Source organism: Hordeum vulgare, chromosome 2H, assembly GCF_904849725.1.
Source record: "Hordeum vulgare subsp. vulgare chromosome 2H, MorexV3_pseudomolecules_assembly, whole genome shotgun sequence".
NCBI classification, from domain to species: domain Eukaryota; kingdom Viridiplantae; phylum Streptophyta; class Magnoliopsida; order Poales; family Poaceae; genus Hordeum; species Hordeum vulgare.
The window spans coordinates 331,229,860-331,243,959 of record NC_058519.1 but is presented as its reverse complement, the minus strand read 5'-3'; positions in this window follow the sequence as shown (position 1 = coordinate 331,243,959).

Below are 14,100 nucleotides of genomic sequence, written 5' to 3'. Positions count from 1 at the left end.
GTGTGTGAGCTAAGTATCGAAGAATATGCTTCACAGCCGTATGGTGTAATTCCTTCGGTTTTGCTTGAAAACATGCATACGTGCAAACACTAAGCATTATATCTGGCCTAGATACATACAAATACTGTAAAGAGCCAATCATGGAGCGATATACTTGCTGATCGAATTCTTTTCCATTTTCATTAGTGCAGAGGTGGCCGTTGGTAGGCATGGGAGTCTTGGCATCTTTGAATTCATGCATGTCGAATTTCCTCAGAACATCCTTGAGGTATTTCTCCTTTGATATGAAGATCCCATTACGTTGTTGACGAATTTGAAGACCTAAGAAGAATTTCAGCTCCCCCATCATCGACATCTGATATTCTTCACTCATCATGTAAGCAAATTGATCACTGTAACGTTGGTCAGTACAACCAAATATGATGTCATCGACATATATCTTGCACACAAATAGTTCATTATCATAGGATTGTAATGTATCGTACCAGCTTTGAAGCCTTTCTTCATGAGGAATTCCTTCAATGTATCGTACCATGCCCGAGGGGCTTGCTTGAGACCATAGAGCGCCTTTTTGAGTCTGAAGACTTTGTCTGGATTCTTTGGATCCTCAAAACCTGGGGGCTGAGCAACATATACTTCTTCCTCAAGCTTACCATTGAGGAATGCACTTTTCACATCCATTTGATATAAGATAATGTTATGATGATTAGCATAAGCAAGTAGTATTTGAATAGTTTCAAGTCTAGCAACAGGTGCAAAAGTTTCATCAAAATCAATTCCTTAAACCTGTGTGTAGCCTTGGGCTACAAGTCGTGCCTTATTCCTCACCACTTGACCATCCTCATCTTGCTTGTTTCGGAAAATCCACGTGGTGCCGATGATATTTTGCTTGCGAGGATCTGGTCGTTTGACGAGCTCCCATACATCATTCAGCTTGAATTGAAGAAGTTTGTCTTGCATGGCTTGAATCCACTCCGGTTTCATGATAGCCTCAGCAACTTTTTAAGGTTCTGTGATAAACACAAAGGAAAAATGCCCACAAAATTTAACTAAGTGTGAAGCTTTTGAGCGAGTGAGAGGACCTGGCGTGTTGATGTCATCTAGGATTTTGTCAAGTTCTACTTCATTTGCAATCCTCGGATGAGCTGGTTGAGGATTTCGTCTGGGCTGAGGAATTGGTTCTGGAGCAATTTCCTCAGGAGCATCTTCTTCATTTTCATCAGTGCTGGGAATGATTTCTTCAGCAATTTCCTCAGTGGGAACAATGTCTTCAGTATCTTTGAGCTTTATTGCTTCCTCGGGAGACAGCTTATCTGGTTCATGAGGCAATTGCTCTCTTTGCAAGCCACTAGTTTCATTGAACCGCACATCTACAGTTTCAACAACCTTGTTGTGATAGGTGTTGACGACTCTGTAGGTGTGCGAGTCCTTTCTATAACCAAGCATAAAACCCTCATGTGCCTTAGGTGCAAACTTTGAGCTATGGTGAGGATCTCTAATCCAGCATTTTGCACCGAAAACTTTGAAATAACTTACATTGGGTTTCTTGTCAGTGAGGAGTTCATATGAGGTTTTCTTGAGGAATTTGTGAAGATATACCATGTTGATGATATGGCAGGCAGTGTTGATTGCTTCAGGCCAGAAATGACGACGAGTCTGATATTCTTCAAGCATGGTTCGTGCCATCTCAACCAGAGTCCTGTTTTTCCTTTCGACGACGCCATTTTGTTGAGGAGTATAAGGAGTAGACAATTCGTGAGTAATACCAAGTTCATCAAGGTAATATCAAGACCAGTTTTTTTGAATTCTGTTCCATTATCACTCCTAATGTGTTTCATCTTGACGCCGAAGTTCGTTGAGGACCTTGAGGAAAATCGTGTCAAGACTTCCTGCACTTCAGTTTTATACAATAAGATATGCACCCAAGTGTATCTAGAATAATCATCAACTATGACAAAGCCATATAAAGATGCTGCATTTGTTAGAGTGGCATAATGAGTAGGTCCAAATAGATCCATGTCAAGCAATTCAAATGGACGAGTAGTGGTCATGATGGTCTTCGAGGGGTTCTTGGATCCAGTCATTTTCCCAGACTCACAAGCAGCGCAGAGGTGGTCCTTGAGGAATTTGACTAATTCTATGCCGATGACATGCTTCTTCTATGCTAGCGTGTGCAAATTCCTCATGCCTGCATGACCAAGTCTTCGATGCCATAGCCATCCTTCTGAGGTTTTTGCTAGTAAGCAAGTGGCTGGTTGAGGACCTGTAGAGAAATCAACAATGTACAAATCCCCTCTTCTAACACCTTCGAAGATTTTGGATCTCTCAGATTCCATGATGACAACACATCTATATCTTCCGAAGATAACAACCATATCAAGATCACAAATCATTGAGACTGACATGAGGTTAAACCCAAGGGATTCAACAAGCATCACTTTTTCCATGTGCCTGTCCTTGGAAATAGCCACTTGGCCAAGTCCCAATACCTTGCTTTTACCTTTGTCAGCATAAGTGATTTGCTTCAGGGGTGATGGAGTTAGTGGCATATTCATCAGCAAGCTTTTGTCACCAGTCATGTGATGTGTGCAACCACTATCAAGAACCCACTCAGTACTCTTGGGTTTGTCATCCTGCAGATGAATTAGTACGACTTACCATCTCATATGCTTCAGACTTGAAGAATATGATATCAATTTCATCAGATAGGAATTTCATCATAAACAAAAATTATGAGGACGTGTGAAATATTTTCATTTCATCAATATTAGCTTGCGTCCTATCAAGCATTTTCTTCAGGTCTCCAGCAAATTCTTCAGATGATGATTTTCATCTGGAGACCTGTCTTGCAGAAGTGATTAGTTCAATTTCTTCACCACCCACATCTCAAGGGGTGGTAAAGTATTCATCATGCTGCGAGCACCATATGAGAAAGGGGGCATTGAAGCTGATGCACTTCTCTTAGCAGTAGGGGGGTTAAAGTACTGAAATGAATATGCAGAGAATTTCTTTAAGGATTTATGAACATAATGATTTGAAGAATAACGCTCATATTCATATTCCTTGTAATTTCCCTGCATATTAGAAGCATTAGCACGGGTACGAGCATAGTTTTGACGAGTTGAGGATTTTGATCCTCTTGAAGACTTTGGTCCTCCTGAGGAATTTAATCTGGGGTTCAAATTCTTCATAGGTGGTGTCATGAGGACATTCACCTGAAGATTTTCAAGGAAACTTTTGGGGACCCAGATTTTCTTCAGGGGTGGTCCATTCCTGTAGTTAGTTCCAACATATCGAGCAAATACTTCACGAGATTGATTTTTGAACAGTTTATAGTTGGAGTCAAATGACTCATCTGAGGAATAGGATAATTCACATGCAAAGCCTGTTAGATTGGATGGATTAACATGAGGACCTTTAGCAGTAACCCATGAGGTTTTGGGATACTGCTCAGGTTTCCACTATGATCCATCAGCATTCAATTTCATCTCAAAGGCAATTCCTTCTTTCCTCGGGTTCCTGTTCAAGATTTGCTTTTTGAGCACATCGCAAAGGGTTCGGTGCCTTTGAGACTTTTGTACATGCCTTTCACATACAACTCCTTCAGCCCTGCATTTTCATTAGTGACATTTGTGGTTTCCTCAAGTGAGGAATTTGATACTACAGGAGCAGTTGAATAATTTGTAGCAATAGAAGCATTTGATGATTCTGGTGAAGAAGTAGCAGTTTCTCGTTCGATCCATTTAAGACATGGAGGAATGAATTCAGCCTGGGCGGCACTGATCTGTTGAGCGAGTAATGAATCATTTTCCATGCGAACATCATCATGAGAAATCCTCAGCTTCTCAAGATCAAGTTTCCTTTGAAGAAATTCATAGGAAAGTTTCTCATAATCAGCGAGGAGTGTAACATGACGATCTTGAAGATTATCAAATTTGGACTGAAGACTTTTCATGTCTTCAGTGAGGATTTGGGTAAGATTCATTTAATCATTCAACAGATCATCGCTTCTGTCTAGCAGTTTCTGAAGCTTTTCTAGGCCACTTTGTTGTTTAGTAGCAATGGTAGCAAGTTTACTGTAACTGGGTTTTTTATAATCATCAAGTTCGCACTCACTTGAATGAGAGGAGGAAGCATCCTTCGGTACCTTTGAACCTTTTGCCATGAAGCAATAGGTTGGAGCGAAGTCATCAGCATAGTCATTAGTGTGGATGGTGTTATCATTTTCTTCAAGGTTGAAGATTGACTTGCTGACGAATGTGGTTGCAAGTGCAAGACTAGCCTGTCCAGATTTCGAGTCTTCATCAAAACCCTCCTCTTCATCACATTCCTCGGATTCAGCCTCAGAATCCATTTCCTTGCCAATCAGTGCCCGAGCCTTTCATAAACTATTCTTCTTGTGCGATGAGGACTTTGAGGATGAGAATTTTGAAGATTTCTTCTTTTTCTTCGAGTCATCAGAACTTTCATCCTTGTATTTTTTCTTCTTTGATTCCTTTACCCAACGAGGACAATCAACAATGTAGTGACCTGATTTCTTGCATTTGTGGCAGGTTCTTTTCTTGTAGTCCTTAGATGAAAATTCTAATTTCCTCATATCTCTTCTTGAAGATTTACCAAACTGGCCACATCTTGTAAACTTCTGGAATTTCCTCACGAGCATTGCAAACTCCTGTCCAAATTCTTCAGGATCACCAATGCTACCATCCGAGTCTTCTTCTTCAGATGAGGAAATTTCTTTGGTCTTCAGTGCACGAGGTCTAGAATAGCTTGGCCCATATAGATCTCTCTTTTCTTCTTGTTGGAGTTCATGAGTATTGAGTCTTTCGAGTATATCAGCAGGATCAAGCATCTTGTAGTCTAGTCTTTCTTGAATCTTCAGAACTAAAGTATCAAATGAAGAATACAAAGATCTTAGCAGTTTCTTCACAACTTCATGATCAGTAATGTCTTGAGCTCCCAGTGCTTGCAGTTCATTTGATATGTCAGTGAGGCGATCAAAGGTATCTTGGCAGCTTTCATTCTCAAGCCTCTTGAAGCGATTGCGAAGAACATCAACACGAGAATCACGCTAGGTTGATACTCCATCATTAACTTTGGACAACCTTTCCTAGATAAGTTTTGCTCAGCCCAAAGCACTCACTCTGCCATACAACGGCCACAGATGGCCACAGATGATATTCTTCTCTTGAGAATCAAGTTGCTTGAATTTCTTTACATCAACGGCAGAGACAGTAGCAGTGATGATAGGGACACCATGTTCCACAATATACCAGAGATCATTGTCAATAGCTTGTAGATGCATCTGCATCTTGGTCTTCCAGAAGGGAAAGTCCTTTCCCTCAAAAGTAGGACATCTTGCAGTAACCTTGATCTTGCCTGCAGTCGACATAACTAAAACTCCAGGTGGTTAAACCAAAATCACACAGAACAAGGGAGTACCTTCGTTTGATACCAATTGAAAGTGAGTTATATCGACTAGAGGGGGGTGAATAGGAGATTTTTAGAATTTCATCACTGAGGAAATTCCTTTTGAGGAAATTCCTTTTGAGGAAATTCCTCACTGATTACTAACTTGCAGCGGAAACAACAAAGGATCAGGAGTGCAAAGTATCACTACATCAGTTTTTCAAGGTGAAGAATATGAAGAGCAGTTTGCACAGTATGCACGCAAAGAGAAAACTTGTGAGGATTAACTCACGTGAATAATTTGGGGTTGAGGAATTTCATAGAAAGTCTTCAGCAAATTCTTCAAACAGTGACAAGGAAAATCTTCAACATACAATATGATGAATTGAAAGAGTTTAAGAAATAGAACCCGTTTCACAGTGAAGACAGTGGTTGATGACCCAGTTCCAACTGCTGTGACAGTTGTACATCTGGTTTGGAGCGGCTTGGTGTTGAAACCAAAAGACACACAGTCCCGGGACACATAGTCCCTACCATATTCTCCTTGAGCTAAGAACACACAGTCCTCGCAAAACAGTCATGGTAAGTCTTCCGGGCGGACTTCCAAACCCTCACAAACTTGATCACCCGGCGATCCACAATTGACTGTTGGATTGCTCTAAACCATGAAGCCTAACCGTCTGGAGGATGCACAGTCCTCAAAGGTAAAAGGCTTTAGTCCCACATAGGAACAATTTCTTCAGTGATGCTCAATCACTTGGTTTTGGTTTGTGGTTTGGTGTTTGGGGTATTTCCTCACAGATGATTTACAGTCGAAGGCTTTGAGGAATTTGGGTTGCTCTTATGACAGGTGTCAGTTTCTAATGGAGCAGCCAACCAGCTAATGGTTGTGGGGGGCGGCTATTTATAGCCTGGGAGCATCCCGACATGATTTGACATTAATTCCCTTAAATAATATTACCATTGGTGTGGATAAGATCAGTGATGTGGCGCGAATTGCGGTAACAGTCGGGACCCTTAACTGTGAGAGTCCTCATGTCTCTCATATTCCTCACATGAGGCTTTTGGTAGGATTAGGCTCGGGTTGAGAATCATGAGGAAATTCGTTACGAAGTGTTACTTTGACCCCCTTTAACAGTACGGTGTTCCTATGACTCAAAAGTGAAGAAAATAAAACAGACAAAATAAATCTTCATGCTTCAAAGTCTTCAGATAGGTTTTCTTCAGGAGACACCGAATTGCTCATCTTTAATATCTTCATGAGGAATATCAATTTCATCGCAATTTCTTCGTGATTCAATTCTTCAGCTTCAGACCAATTTCTTCAGCCGAAGATATACATTTTAGGGGTCGATATTCATCGAATATTTCAAACTCCTCAGTGACTTATCGATCCTGTGTACACTCATGAACACATTAGATACTTAACGTATAAGTCTTCAAACCACCAAAATCACTAAGGGCACTAGATGCACTTACAGAAACCCTCGTGACGTCCGTGATCTCATCCGAGACTCCGAACAACATTCGGTAACCACACATATGACTCAAATATACTAAAACATCATTGAACCTTAAGTCTGCACATCATGCGGGTTCGAGAACTATGTAGACATGCCCCGAGATACTCCTCGTTCAATATCCAATAACGGGACCTGGATGCCCATATTGGATCCTACATGTTCTCCCAAGATCTTATCGGTTGAACCTTAGTGTCAAGGATTCATATAACCCCTTATGTCATTCCCTTTGTCCTTCGGTATGTTACTTGCCTGAGATTTGATCGTCGGTATCCGCATACCTATTTTAATCTCGTTACCGGCAAGTCTCTTTACTCGTTCCGTAATACAAGATCCCCTGACTTACACTTAGTCACATTGCTTGCAAGGCTTGTGTATGATGTTGTATTACTGAGTGGGCCCCGAGATACCTCTTCGTCACACGGAGTAACAAATCCCAGTCTTGATCCATACTAACTCAACGGACACCTTCAGAGATACCTGTAGAGCACCTTTATAGTCACCCAGTTAAGTTGTGATGTTTGATGCACACAAGGTATTCCTCCGGTGCCAGTGAGTTATATGATATGATGGTCATAGGAACAAATACTTGACACGCAAAAAACAATAGCAATAAAACGACACGATCAATATGCTACGTTCATATTTTGGGTCTAGTCCATCACATGATTCTCCTAATGATGTGATCCAGTTATCAAGTGACAACACTTGCACATAGTGAGAAAACCTTCACTATCATTGATCAACTGGCTAGCCAACTAGAGGCTTGCTAGGGACATTGTTTGTCTATGTATCCACACATGTATCTATGTTTTCATTCAATACAAATATATCATGGTTAATAAACAATTATCTGTAAACAGGAAATATAATAATAAATATTTATCATTGCCTCTAGAGCATATTTCCAACAGTCTCCCACTTGCCCTAGAGTCAATAATCTAGTCCTCACATCGCCATGCGATTTACATTGTAATAAATCGAACACCCATACAGTTCTAGTGTTGATCATGTTTTGCCCGTGGAAGAGGTTTAGTCAGCGGGTCTGCTACATTCAGATCCGTGTGCACTTTGCAAATATTCACGTCCTATCCTTCGACATAGTCGCGGATGAGGTTGAAGCGTTGTTTGATGTGTCTGGTCTTCTTGTGAAACCTTGGTTCCTTTGCTAAGGCAATGGCACTAGTGTTGTCACATAAAAGAGTTAATGGATCTAGTGCGCTCGGCACAACTCCAAGATCTGTCATGAACTGCTTCATCCAGACACCCTCCTTTGCTGCCTCCGAGGCAGCCATGTACTCAGCTTCACATGTAGAATCTGCTACGACGCTCTGCTTGGAACCGCACCAGCTTACTACACCCCCATGAAGAATAAATACGTATCTGGTTTGTGACTTAGAGTCATCCGGATCGGTGTCAAAACTTGCGACAACGTAACCTTTAGGACGAGCTCTTTGTCACCTCCAAAAATGAGAAACATTTCCTTAGTCCTTTTCAGGTACTTCAGAATATTCTTGACCACCGTCTAGTGATCCACTCCTGGATTACCCTGAAACCTGCCTGCTATACTTATGGCCAAGCCGACGTCTGGTCTAGTGCACAACATTGCATACATGATAGAACCTACGGCTGAAGCATAGGGGACGAAACTCATTTGTTCTCTATCTTCCGCAGTTGCTGGGCACTGAGTCTTACTCAATTTTCTACCTTGTAACACTGGCAAGAACCCTTTCTTGGACTGATCCATTTTGAACTTCTTCAAAACTTTATGAAGGTATTTGCTTTGTGAAAGTCCTATCAGGTGTTTCGATCTATCCCTATATATCTTAGTGCCTAGAATGTAAGCAGCTTCTCCTAGGTCCTTCATGGAGAAACTTTTATTCAAGTAATACTTTATGCTCTCCAAAAGCTCCACGTTGTTTCCAATCAGCAATATGTCATCCACATATAATATTAGAAATGCCACAGAGCTCCCACTCACTTTCTTGTAAATACAATATTCTCTAACCACTTGTATAAACCTAAATGCTTTGATCACCTCATCAAAGCGCTTATTCCAACTCCGAGATGCTTGCACCAGTCCATAAATGGATCGCTGGATCTTGCACACTTTGTTAGCATTCTTTGGATCGACAAAACCTTCGGGTTGCATCATATACAACTCTTTCTTAAGAAAACCATTAAGGAACGCCGTTTTGACATCCATCTGGCAGATTTCATAATCATAAAAGGCAGCTATTGCTAACATGATTCGGACGGATTTAAACATCGCTACTGGTGAGAATATCTCATCGTAGTCAACTCCTTGAACTTGGAAAAAACCCTTTGCCACAAGTCGAGGTTTATAAACGGTCACATTACCGTGTGCGTCCGTCTTTTTCTTACAGATACATTTGTTCTGAATAGCCTTGCGCCTTGAGGTAGTACCTCCAAAGTCCACACTTTGTTCTCGTACATGGATCCTATCTCGGACTTCATGGCCTCCAGCCATTTGTTGGAATCCGGGCCCACCATTGCTTCTTCATAATTCACAGGTTCATTGTTGTTTAACAACATAATTGATAAGACAAGATTACTGTACCACTCAGGAGCAGTACGTGATCTTGTGGACCTACGAGGTCCGATAGGAACTTGATCCAAACTTTCATGATCATCATCATCAACGGATTCCTCAACCGGCACCGCAGGAACATGGGTTTCCCCTTGCCCTGCGCCACCATCTAGAGGGACTAGAGGTTCGACAACCTCATCAAGTTCTATCTTCGTCCCACTCAATTCTTTCAAGAGAAACTCCTTCCCAAGAAAAGCTCCGTTTTTAGCAACAAACACTTTGCCCTCGGATTTGAGGTAGAAGGTATACCCAACTGTCTCTTTTGGGTAACCTATGAAGACGCGCTTTTCCGCTTTGGGTTCTTGCTTTTCAGGCTGAAGCTTTTTGACATAAGCATCACATCCCCAAACTTTAAGAAATGACAACTTTGGTCTTTTGCCATACCATAGTTCGTATGGTGTCATCTCAACGGATTTTGATGGTGCCCTATTTAAAGTGAATGCAACTGTCTCTAATGCATAACCCCAAAACGATAACGGCAAATCGGTAAGCGACATCATAGATCACACCATCTCTGGTAAAGTACGATTATGACGTTCGGGCACACCATTACGCTGTGGTGTTCCACGCGGTGTCAACTTTGAAACAATTCCACATTGTCTTAAGTGAGCACCAAACTCGAAACTCAGATATTCGCCCCCACAATCAGACCGTAGGAACTTGATCTTCTTGTTACAATGATTTTCAACTTCACTCTGAAATTGCTTGAACTTCTCAAACGTTTCAGACTTGTGCTTCATCAAGTAGACATAACCATATCTACTCAAATCGTCAGTTAAGGTGAGAAAATAACGATATCCGCCGCGCGCCTCCACACTTATCGGACCGCATACATTGGTATGTATCATTTCCAACAAGTCACTTGCACGCTCCGTTGTTCCGAAGAACTTAGTCTTAGTCATCTTGCTCATGAGGCATGGTTCACACGTGTTAAGTGAATCAAAGTCAAGTGACTCCAAAAGCCCATCGGAATGGACTTTCTTCATGCGCTTTACACCAATATGACCTAAGTGGTAGTGCCACAAAAACATGGCGCTACCATTGTTAACTCTAACTCTTTTGGTCTCAATGTTATGTATATGCGTATCATCGCTATCAAGATTCAATATGAACAATCCTCTCACATTGGGTGCATGACCATAAAAGATATTACTCATAGAAATAGAACAACCATTATTCTCTAACTTAAATGAGTAACCGTCTCGCAATAAACAAGATCCAGATATAATGTTCATGCTCAACGTAGGCACTAAATAACAATTATTCAAATTCATAACCAATCCTGATGGTAACTAAAGTGAAACTGTGCCTACGGCGATTGCATCAACCTTGGAACCATTTCCAACGCGCATCGTCACTTCATCTTTCGCCAGCCTTCGCTTATTCTGCATTTCCTGTTTCGAGTTGCAAATATGAGCAACAGAACCGGTATCGAATACCCAGGCACTACTACGAGAGCTGGTTAAGTACACCACAATAACATGTATATCGAGTATACCTGATTTTTCCTTGGCCGCCTTCTTATCAGCCAGATACTTGGCGCAGTTGCGCTTCCAGTGACCCAGACCCTTGCAATAGTAACACTCCATTTCAGGCTTAGGTCCAGCTTTGTGTTTCTTCGTTGGATTGGCAACAGGCTTGCTGCTCTTCTTTGAATTACCCTTCTTTCCTTTGTTGTTTCTCTTGAAACTAGTGGTCTTATTCACCATCAACACTTGATGCTCTTACGACTTTCAGCATTGCGAATAACTCGCCGGGTGACTTGTTCATCCCTTGCATGTTATAGTTCAACAGAAAGCTCTTGTAGCTTGGTGCTAGTGATGGAAGAATTCTATCGGTGATAGCCTCTTGCGGGAGTTCAATCCCCATCTTAGCTAGACGGTTTGAGTACCCAGACATTTTGAGCACATGTTCAGTGATAGACGAATTCTCTTCTATTCTGCAAGCATAGGATTTATCGGAGGTCTCATACCTCTCGATCCGGGCGTTCTTCTGAAAGATAAACTTCAACTCCTGGAACATCTCAAATGCTCCATGACGCTCAAAGCGACGTTGAGGTCCCGTCTCTAAGCCATACAAAACTACACATTGAACTACTAAGTAGTCCTCCTTGCGTGTTAACCAAGCGTTCTTAACATCTTGGTCAGCATCGGTGGGTGGTTCATCTCCTAGCGCAGCATTAAGGACATAATCCTTCTTCCCAGCTTGCAGGAGCAACTTAAGATTATGAGCCCAATCTACAAAGTTGCTTCCATCATCTTTCAACTTAGCTTTCTCTAGGAACGTATTAAAATTCAGGGTGACTGTCGCGTGAGCAATTGATCTACAACACAAATATTTTCAAAGTGGACTTAGACTATGTTCAAGATAATTAGAGTTTAACTAATCAAATTACTTGCTAAACTCCCACTCAAAAAGTACATCTCTCTAGTCACTTGAGTGGTACGTGATCCAAATTTACTAACTCAAGTCCGATCATCACGTGAGTTGAGATTTTTTTCAGCGGTAAGCATCTCTATGCTAATCATATCAACTATACGATTCATGCTTGAACTTTCGGTCTCATGTGTTCCGAGGCCATGTCTGCACATGCTAGGCTCATCAAGCTTAACCCGAGTGTTCCGCGTGTGCAACTGTTTTGCACCCGTTGTATGTGAACGTCGAGTCTATCACACCCGATCATCACGTGGTGTCTCGAAATGACGAACTGTAGCAACGGTGGATAGTCGGGGAGAACACAATTTCGTCTTGAAATTTCAGTGAGAGATCACCTCATAATGCTACCATAGTTCTAAGCAAAATAAGGTGCATAAAAGGATTAACATCACATGCAATTCATAAGTGACATGATATGGCCATCATCTTGTGCTTCTTGATCTCCATCACCAAATCACCGACACGATCTTCTTGTCACCGGTGCCACACCATGATCTCCATCATCATGATCACCATCAACGTATCGCCATCGAGGTTGTCGTGCTACTTATGCTATCACTACTAAAGCTACGTCCTAGCAATATAGTAAACGCATCTGCAAACACAAACATTAGTTTAAAGACAACCCTATGGCTCCTGCCAGTTGCCGTACTATTGACGTGCAAGTCGATATTAAGTATTACAACATGATCATCTCATACATCCAATATATCACATCACGTCATTGGCCATATCATATCACAAGCATACCCTGCAAAAACAAGTTCGACGTCCTCTAATTTGTTGTTGCATGTTTTACGTGGCTGCTATGGGTATCTAGTATGACCGCATCTTACTTACGCAAAAACCACAACAAAGTTGTGCAAATTGCTATTTAACCTCTCCAAGGACTGCCTCGGTCCAAACCAATTCAACTAAAGTTGAAGAAACCGACACCCGTCAGTCATCTTTATGCAACGAGGTTGCATGTCAATCGATGACACTAATCTTTCGTAAGCGTACAAATAATGTTGGTCCTGGCTGCTTCAATCCAACAATACCACCGAATCAAGAAAAGCCTAAGGAGGGCAGAAAATTGAACATAACCATCCACAAAGACCTTTGTGTTCTACTCGAGATAACATCTACGCATGAACCTGGCTCTGATACTGGGAACGTTGCATGCGAAATAAAAAATTTCCTACGCACACGAAGACCTATCATGGTGATGTCCATCTACGAGAGGAGATTTGGATCTACGTACCCTTGTAGATCGCACATCAGGAAGCGTTAAGACACGTGGTTGATGTTGTGGAACGTCTTCACGTCCCTCGATCAGCCCCACGAACCGTCCCACGATGCGTCCCACGATCCGTTCCGATCTAGCGCCAAACGGACGGCACCTCCGAGTTCAGCACACATACAACTCGATGATGATCTCGGCCTTCTTGATCCACTAAGCAAGATGGAGAAGTAGATGAGTTCTCCGGTAGCGTGACGACGCTTCGGTGGTGGTGACGATATACTCCTGCAGGGCTCCGCCCGAGCTACGCAGAAATCCAATTTAGAGGAAGAACTATGGTGTCTTGATTTGAGTTGCACGTGGCAAGACGTTGTCTCAAATCAGCCCTTAATCACCACTATATATAGGAGGGAGGGGGAAGAGGCTTGCCTTGAGGGCCAAGCCCTCAAGGGTGCGCTGGCTTGGAGGAGGAGGAGGAATCCTACTCTAATTAGGATTGGAAAGTGGAGTCCTTCTCTTCCTTCCCACCTCCCCTTTTTTTCTTTCTCTTTGGTTTTCCTTCCTTGGCGCTAAGGCCTTCTTGGGCTGTCCCACTAGCCCACTAAGGGCTGGTGCGCCATCCCTAAGGCTATTGGGCTTCCCCAGGGTGGGTTGCCCCCCTCCAGGTGAACTTCCGGAACCCATTCGTCACTCCCGGTACAATGCCGGTAATGCCCGAAAACCTTCCGGTAACCAAATGAAACCATCCTATATATCAATCTTCATTTCCGGACCATTCCGGAAACCTCGAGACGTCCGTGATCTCATCCGGGACTCCGAATAACATTCGGTAACCACACATATAACTCAACTATACTAAAACATCAACGAACCTTAAGTGTGCAGACCCTGCGGGTTCGAGA